This window comes from Poecilia reticulata, chromosome 6, assembly GCF_904066995.2.
Source record: "Poecilia reticulata chromosome 6, P_reticulata-male-v2, whole genome shotgun sequence".
NCBI lineage: Eukaryota > Metazoa > Chordata > Actinopteri > Cyprinodontiformes > Poeciliidae > Poecilia > Poecilia reticulata.
The window spans coordinates 25,296,161-25,305,824 of record NC_088835.1 but is presented as its reverse complement, the minus strand read 5'-3'; the positions used below and the strand labels follow the sequence as shown (position 1 = coordinate 25,305,824).

The window sequence follows — 9,664 nt, the reverse complement described above, 5'->3', positions numbered from 1 at the left end:
TTTTTCCCCCAATCACCAATACAAAAACACCAAAACTAAAACAGTGATTGTGTCTTCATTCACACCTCAGGCTCCTTCAAGAACCATCTTCTGATGCTGCTTTTGTAGCCGCATTTAGCTGCGTAGCCCATAATTGTTACATGTTGTTTTGTGGTAGTTGAACAATAAAAAATATCTTTCTGTATATAAATCATTGACCCTTTACATCTCTGCAAGGGTCAATGTGCTAGATAATGATTGGATATAAAACATATATAAGAGATAAACTTTGGCCAATCTGACCTTTCATTCTGTCATCAAATTTAATTAATTCTGAAGGGTCTGACCTCTTTACCCATTTATATACACTAGGAATCCTAATTGCCCATAAAGACCAATTCATGACAAACAAGATTTTCTTTGTTTCTCTTCCAAAATAAAACTTCAAGAGATCAGGGTGTAAGTGTGAAAAGATTATGTAAGGAGAGATGCGATAGAAACTGCAATAGAAACTGCACTATTACTCTGGAATATGAAAATGCAGCATCGTCAAATGCAGATTTATCTCCAAGAATCATTTAATTAATCATTAAACTCTCACAAAATAACTAATATTGTGGAGTTCATTTATCAGTTGTTTGAATAAAAAGATGCAAGTGAAATCAAGTCTGTCTTTTATTATCTTGCTTTGGCTAGTTATTTCACAGTTATTACTTACTTTTCTTATTTATTAGAAAAGGTACAATTCATTGTTTCTAGACATTAATTACCATAATTGCTGCACAATCAATCAATCAAATTTTATTTGTATAGCACATTTCAGCTGCAAGGCATTTCAAAGTGCTTTACATCATTAAACACAAAAACACAGTCATGCAACATTGAATAAACAATCAAACATAAAATTTCCCACCGAGTCAAAGTTCTGCCCTTCAAATCGGCAGAGAAAAAAAAATGGGGGGGACTCCAGCCTGCACCCCTTTTCAAACAACGGGGGGACTCCAACCTGCACCCCTTTTCAACAATGGGGGGACTCCAACCCACACCCCTTTTCAACAATGGGGGTACTCCAACCTGCACCCCTTTTCAACAATGGGGCGGACTCCAATCTGCACCCTTTTTCAACAGGGGAGACTCCAACCCATACCCCTTTTCAACAATGGGGGGGGACTCCAACCCGCACCCTTCTCAACAATGGGGGAGATTCCAACCTGCACCCTTTTCCAATGGGGGGGGACTTCAACCCGGACCCCTTTTCAACAAGGGGGGGACTCAAACCCGCACCCCTTTTCTCCCTAGCGCTTGAACCCTCGTTGGGATTCAAATTCCAATTGTTTAAGTTCCATAAGCAACTCTAAACAGGTGAGTTTTAAGTTGAGATTTAAAGGCACCCAGTGTTTCAGCTGTTTCACAATTTTCTGGAAGTTTGTTCCAAATTTGTGGTGCATATTTAGAAATGGTATTAGATACTTAGCAACCCTGAACAGGAGCACCTAGTTTACATACTTTAGAACATTAGATTAGTTTTCTCTCCTCTTTTCTCTTTCCTTTGGTTTGTTATTGTTTGTATTTCCTTTTAACTCATGTAAAGCACTTTGAATTGCCTTGTTGCTGAAAATGTGCTATATAAATAAAATTACCTTACCTTACCTTACCATAGAAGCTGAATGCTGCTTCTCCTCATTTGGTTCCTGTCCCATAAATATGTTACGTCCACCAAGGAATGTGAATATTATTGAACATTTTTACAAGGGCCGTCTCCGTGCTTATGGAGAGCCGTTTTAGCCAAAATTAAATAAATAAATAAATAAATAAATAAATGGGTGAAATAAATCAAAAAATGAAGAAAATGAATGAAATAAATAAAAAAATTGTTAAATAAATAACTTAGCTTTTTCATTAACCCAATTTTTCATTTATTTATTTTTCATATTATCAATTTCTCAATTTCCCTTATTTCATTTATCTATTTTTCATTAAACCATTTTTAATTTAGCTTTTTCATTAACCCAATTTTTCATTTATTTACTTTTCATATCAATTTCTCAATTTCTCTTTTTCATTTACTATTTTTCATTTATCCCTTTACCCATTTTTCATTAATCTATTTTTCATTTAACCACTTTTCAATTTCCCTATTTCATTAACCCAATTTTTTCATTTATTTATTTTTCAGATTATCAATTTCTCCTTTTCATTTATCTATTTTTCATTTGTCCATTTTTCATTTATCCCTTTATCTATTTACCCATTTTTTTATTTAACAATTTTTCCATTTCCTTTTTCCATTAACCTGATTTTCTATTTCCCAGTTTCATTAATCAATTTCTCATATATCCTTTTTTATTTACCCATTTTTCTTTTATCTATTTTTCATTTAACATCTGTTTGAAAATAGTTACTTTTCCCATTTTCCAATTTCCCTTATTCATTTAGTATTTCCTTATTTTCTTATTTATCACATTCTATTTCCCCGCAAAACTTGGAAAACATAAATGCAAATGAGGAGAGGCACGTCATCAGGCTACAACTTCCCCAATTGGTTGGTTAGCGTCACACCCATACTTTGCTTCAAGAAAGATGGCGACCTACTAACGGGTTATCAATAAGCTGAAGCTCATTAACTTCATTAGAAAATAGTGTTATTACTCCTGACTTTAGTTCTCGTGTGGCCGCTCAGACAGAACGTGTTTCAGTTGGCGGCTCTCATGGACTCAGAGCTTCACCGTCGGGAGTTTTTATAGTTTGGACGAAGCGGCCGCTGAAGTTGGCTTACGATTGAAGGTTCGGGACACCTTCGTAGCTACCAGCTGTGATCCAACTATAAGGAGCAGACTTTACTGTACATCGTAAGTGAACTGCAATATCCAGAGGCAGCTCTATGGAGCATCGAGCTGAGAGAATGAGAGTGGCAAGCCTTGGAGATCTTCGTTGGAGGCCATCTTTCAAACATGCACCACTGCTGTCCGTCCAGGATCCTCCGGTTGCCCAGACGTTACACGGTAAGCTACCGCTGATGTTTGTTTTCCAACTACAGTCATATTTAATCAATAGGGCTCAATTACGATAGCAGAAGGTTTTGAGTTTATCTCGGAAGTAGGTGACAAACTGAACGCCGCCAGGATGTTGAGAACAGCACGTCCTCTGATCTAATACATCTTATTAAGGATAAAATCAACAAAACGTGTTCAAATTAATGACCCAACAAAATTAATAATCTCAGTAATTGTTAAAACAAGGTGTGTGCATTTCGGTACCATTACAAAAATAAAAAGGGACTCAAAGACCCTGATGAGCAGAGCAAAGTTTAAATTGGCTAATCAGCCACCGCTGTGTTCATGAGAGGAGATGCTTGTTAACCGAGAAATAAATATGAAGCCTGAAAACCTAATATCTTAACGGACTGAATCTGTTGTGTTTTTAGTTAATCTATGCTGGGTTTGTGGGGTGCAAGCGGTTGCCACGTCAACAGGTTGATTAAACGACAGTAAAAAGGTAGGAGAGGTTTAGAGTCGATCGCCGTTATTTTACCTTTGTAAACAGACAACCTGAGTACAGTGACCTTTAGTTAGGGTACAGAATGGAGAATGGATAAAAGCTGAACTCCTGCTACGATCTTTGCCTCTCTTGGTTACATCCCTGAGGTGTGCCAAGTGTGGCCCACATGCATATGCATATGCATATGCATATAAAGTAAATATGACTATTAACTTAAGTAGTTCTTTGTGGATGTATAACTTGCCCACCTTAGTTTTCCTGTTTTTGGTCAACATGTGCCTCAACATTTGGTTACTGTTCCTTAGAGGTGGACAGAGGACCCACAATTTATACTCCAGGAATAACAGTAGCACTTCAACATGTTTTTACTCAACGTAAAAAGTAGCTGAATAAGAAATTACACAAGAGTAAAGAAGCATTTGGTAAAAAGTTTCAGTACTGAGTAACTGATCAAGTTATCAATTATTTCATCTTTAAAAAATTACACAATTAGAAGGCCCAAAATATTATGTTCAGTGGAAATTTTGGTATTTTAAAGACAAAATTAAAAATTTGTTTAAATAATAGTGATGCTTCATAATAAAATGACTTGAGTAAAAGTAAAAAGTTCAGCATAGTAAGAGTATTCCTAAAAGTTCATTTGAGTTTCAAAAAGTTACTCAACTATATTTGAGTAAATGTAATTAGTCACTCCTAAACTCTGCCCTTCTGAGGGAATAGGAGAAGGAACTGTTAAGGAAATAAATTAATCTTGATATTAAACATTGTTTCAATTAACAAATGAATCATAACACCCAGAACATATTCTGCTATGTTTATTCAAGGGTGAAGGAACAGAATGACTGTGGAGGTTCTGGCTGAAAGGGACAGGGCTGACACGGCGAACAGTCAGGAGAACCGTCTGCACTGTGAGCAGCACCAGAACTCCTGATGGGTCTCCTTCAGGAAGAAGCAGAGAGATGGGCGACCTCCACAGAGAAGAGTTCACCCAAACATCAGAGGAAAAATGAATGCTGGTGCTCAAACAGAGCAGCCTCTTTTCTTAAACCCAACACACACAGGGTGTTGTGGCCCTGATTTAAAACCTGCTAACTTCAATTTAACTGAAACACAGAATATCCAGAAATGTGATGAACTTAAGCTATAAAGTGAAAATGACAGTGAGATGAAAACATTTGTCTATATCACTCTGTTATACAGGACATTAACATTTTAAAGTGTTTGTTCCAGAGCACCTGATACAAACGATAGCATTAGCTCATCCATCAGACATTTATTGAGGGCAGGTGTGACAGAAGGAAACACCTGAAACAAGCAGGGCAGACAGACCTGAGGACTGACTGGTTAAACTATTTCCCTGACACTTCAGATTGCAGATTTCTAATTGAAGGCGTCCGTAAATGAACACAATCATTATTCAATAAATCAAGCTGTGTAAAATAACTGCTAGGGTTGCTATTAAGAACCCAATATGTCTTGTTTGTTCATTTCTACATTGTCGTACATACAAGGTCCTCCACTCACTGTTTAGCTTCATGTTGAAGAATCTTCAGTGGAATGAAACCAAAAAATAAAACGGGTCCAAAACTTTCAATCTGTCTTCTATTTTGTGTAGCTTTGTTCTATTAAGATTGTTTCGTTTATTTTAAGCCACAAACAAACAATCCATTTTATTGTCTCTGGGACGTGAAAACATGAGATTTGATTAAATTAGAACTTCACAGATTAGAAGGAACACAGATTTCATAATAAAACATTTTGTTTATTCAAAACGGTAAAATACAGACGGTTCATGCATATCAATGATGTAAGAACAGCCACATTTTTCTTAAATGAATGTGTCACCAGTGCATTTGGCCGAGTTTCCTGCTCCAGAAAGGTGAAGGTCTCTGGTCATCCTGAAGCTGTGAGCCCACTGGGAGTCTGAAGGGAAACACTGAGACCAGAGGCCTGCAGGATGATCTGCATCTGAAAACGTACATGATGGAAACATTAATGAATGTACTGCGCCAAAAAGCTGTACTTTTGACCTGGTGGCGATGGTACCAGTTATGGTAGATCTGAACTTTGGCTTGATTACCTAAATATGAGAAGCTTCAGACTGACAGAAGTTGGGTTAAAGCCACATCTTGTGAAGTTGGGATATTTTTCCTCCAACAGGATCCAGAGGAATCACAACAAACCAGAAGTTGGACTAGAATTTATTTCAATGTCATTTGTGAATGTCAGCTTCTCATATTCAACAGTGGAGTTTAAAAGTTGAAAGGTTATTTTGGCGAGAGTTTTATCACATCAATATTTCCACTAAATAAATAGCATGTTTGATACAGGAAAAGCCTCTCAGACTCAAAGCAAGATGCCAGAGCGCACAAAATTTTTAAAAAATATTAATTTAATTTCACATAATTATTGCGGTAGAAGCCATTTGTTTGTTACTTAATGAAATGTAGTCACAGACGAACGAGGTAGTTAGTCCAAGTTTGTCGTTTATTGAACGTTCAGAAACTACAGCAGCTGTGATGCATCCCAACAGAGCTAAACAAAGGTAAAACAAGGCGATCGACTCTAAACGTCTCTTAACTTTTTAATGTAATATAAACAACCTGTTGCCATGGCAACCGCTTGTGCCCCACAAACCCAGCAGAGATTAGTTAAAAACACAAAAGATTCAGTCTGTTAAGACATCAGGTTTTCAGGCTTCATATTTACTGCTCTGCTCATCAGGGTCTTTGAGTCCCTTTTTATTTTTGTAATGGTACCGAAATGCACAGAAATGCACACACCTTGTTTTAACAATAATTACTGAGATTATTAATTTTGTTGGGCCATTAATTTGAACACATTTTGTTGATTTTATCCTTAATAAGATGCATTAGATCAGAGGACGTGCTGTTCTCAACATCCTGGCGGCGTTCAGTTTGTCACCTACTGCTGAGATAAACTCAAAACCTTCCGCTATCGTAATTAAGCCCTATTGATTAAATATGACTGTAGTTGGAAAACAAATATCAGCGGTAGCTTACCGTGTAACGTCTGGGCAACCGGAGGACCCTGGACGGACAGCAGTGGTGCATGTCTGAAAGATGGCCTCCGATGCAGATCTCCAAGGCTTGTCACTCTCATTCTTTCAGCTCGATGCTCCGTAGAGCTGCCTCTGGATATTGCAGTTCACTTACGATGTACAGTAAAGTCTGCTGTTTATAATTGGATCACAGTTGATAGCTACGAAGGTGTCCCGAACCTTCAATCGTAAGCTAACTTCAGCGGCCGCTTCGTCCAAACTATAAAACCCCCCGACGGTGAAGCTCTGAGTCCATGAGAGCCGCCAACTGAAACACGTTCTGTCTGAGCGGCCACACGAGAACTAAAGTCAGGAGTAATAACACTATTTTCTAATGAAGTTAATGAGCTTCAGCTTATTGATAACCCGTTAGTAGGTCGCCATCTTTCTTGAAGCAAAGTATGGGTGTGACGCTAACCAACCAATTGGGGAAGTTGTAGCCTGATGAGTGCCTCTCCTCATTTGCATTTATTTTTTCCAAGTTTTGCGGGGAAATAGAATGTGATAAATAAGAAAATAAGGAAATACTAAATGAATAAGGGAAATTGGAAAATGGGAAAAGTAACTATTTTTCAAACAAATGTTAAATGAAAAATAGATAAAAGAAAAATGGGTAAATAAAAAAGGGATATATGAGAAATTGATTAATGAAACTGGGAAATAGAAAATCAGGTTAATGGAAAAAGGAAATGGAAAAATTGTTAATTAAAAAATAGATTAATGAAAAATGGGTAAATAGATAAAGGGATAAATGAAAAATGGACAAATGAAAAATAGATTAATGAAAAAGAGAAATTGAGAAATTGATCATCTGAAAAATAAATAAATGAAAAAATTGGGTTAATGAAATAGGGAAATTGAAAAGTGGTTAAATGAAAAATAGCTTAATGAAAAATGGGTAAATTTATAAAGGGATAAGTGAAAAATAGATAAATGAAAAAGAGAAATTGAGAAATTAATATGAAAAGTAAATAAATGAAAAATTGCCTTAATGAAAAAGCTAAATTAAAAATGGTTAAATGAAAAATAGATTAATGAAAAATGGGTAAATGAAAAATAGATAAATGAAATAAGGGAAATTGAGAAATTGATATGAAAAATGAATAAATGAAAAATTTGGTTAATGAAAAAGCTAAGTTATTTAACAATTTTTTTATTTATTTCACTCATTTTCTTCATTTTTTGATTTATTTCACCCATTTATTTATTTATTTAATTTTGGCTAAAACGGCTCTCCATACGTGCTGTGGTGAGACCGGAAACCAGACTGGAAGGAGTCAAAGCGGTTGGATATTGTTAGGAAGCTATTTAATTGTTTAAAAACAGCTGTTTCGATAATTTTGCTGCTGAATGGGAGGTTGGAGATCGGCCTGTAATTCTGCAGTAGTGATTTGTCCAGATTGTTCTTTTTTATCAGTGGTTTTATAACTGCTGTTTTCAAAGCCTGGGGGAAAACACCCGAAGAGAGCAATGAGTTTACTATTTGGATCAAATCATTAGCAACAACAGGCAGGACTTTCTTAAAGAAATGTGTGGGTAGGACATCCAGACAGCAGGAACTGGAGCTTAATTGACTTATAATTTCTGCTAGGGTTTTATAATTAAGTAGTTGAAATTGGGTCATTTTTCCTGTATTTCTTTTGAGTGGGCACAGCATTGATACTGACTTTAGAGTGGATGAGCAGATTAATCCTATGATTTTTTTTAAATTTTCTCTGAAAAGAAGCTGGAAAACTTGTTGCAGGCAGCATTAGATTGAAGTTTGGGTGGTAACGTCGTAGGAGGGTTCGCGCATTTGTGCATTTCTCTATGGAGATTTCTTCCTACCAGACAGAACCTTCACTTTAATGGGGGCAATGTAATATCTGAAATTTTAGACTGAAAAACATCTACCAACTTATCTACATCATTACAGCTTAAGGGCGAGGAAGAAGAGTAGATTTGATTAAATGTTTCTGCCGTGTTTTCTGTGAGAGAACGTTTTGTGATAGCAGCCGTTTGTTCAAGTGGGTTAACGGATAAAGAACTTTCAAAGAGAACAGCAAAGTGATCCAGCAGGTGACATCAGTTACAGAGACATTGGAAATATTCACTTCCTTATGCACAAACACAAATCAGAGTTTAAGTTTACTGCTTGATCTGAAACTATTTGCTTTAATGGTTGGGTCTGGCTCTGTCTTCTCTTTTGTGGTGTGTTTTTAATACTACTATAACAAAAAAGTCCAGAGTACATGATATAAAGTTGTGTTAATCCACTTATTAGTCTAGGAGAAGGTAATTTACCCTGTTGAGGAAAGAAAGTAAGGTCAGATCCCATCAGATCTCAAAATCACAGAAAAATTTTTTAAAAACTCGTAAAAGTGCCTTCAAAATGACAAGGGGAACAATGCACAAGGTTGAAAAATCAAACAGGGTTGGTTATGGTTAAAAGGGAAAATGCACATTAATAAACATAAATATTTCAATTCATCGCAATGTGCAAGAGGGGACAACCAGGTAGGTTTATGGCTTAGAACAAGGTCTATGTGCTGTTCTTCAGTTTTGTCTGTACAGTAATCCAAGTATGAACTGCTCAAAGTAACTTTTCCTACAAGAGATCCAACAGCATCCTGTAGTTACGGTTCTCCTGTATAAGCTAAGCTTTGAGAATGTTTAATAAAATTATTCAGTGGGGCAGTACCCCAATTGTAACATTTTGTACACTAATGAAATATCAGCAATGCTTCTTATTTGTTTAGATCGGCACATGATGTGTTTCTTTTTAAGATATTTTTGCTCTGCTTCATGTTTTCAGACAGTTTGTATTTAGGGGATTTCTTGAATTGTTTTTGATTCAGGTCTTACAAAAATCATGCCTGGGTTTCAAAAAAGTGGATTAATCACAATTAATAGAAGTTTTGAGTATGGTAGTTGATAACCCTTACAAATAGGGTCAGGTTGCTCTGGAATGTTTTTCTTCCCTTAACATATGAAGTCATCATTTGAAAACTGCACTGTGAGTTTGCTCAAGTTAGACGTCTAATTGTAGGAAGGATTCTGATGACATGAAGCATTTAAATATGACAAATAAGCAAATAATAAAAACAGAGACAGAAGGAAGTCTGTCAGCTGGCAAGTATTTATTCC

The 9,664-nt window shown here is 36.2% G+C and overlaps 1 protein-coding gene across 5 annotated transcripts in view; it reads right to left on the bottom strand.

Annotated features, from left to right (window-relative positions):
- saal1 (serum amyloid A-like 1) overlaps positions 1 to 9,664 on the bottom strand; it is a 121,642-nt gene that overhangs the window by 57,228 nt on the left and 54,750 nt on the right. The window lies entirely within an intron of this gene.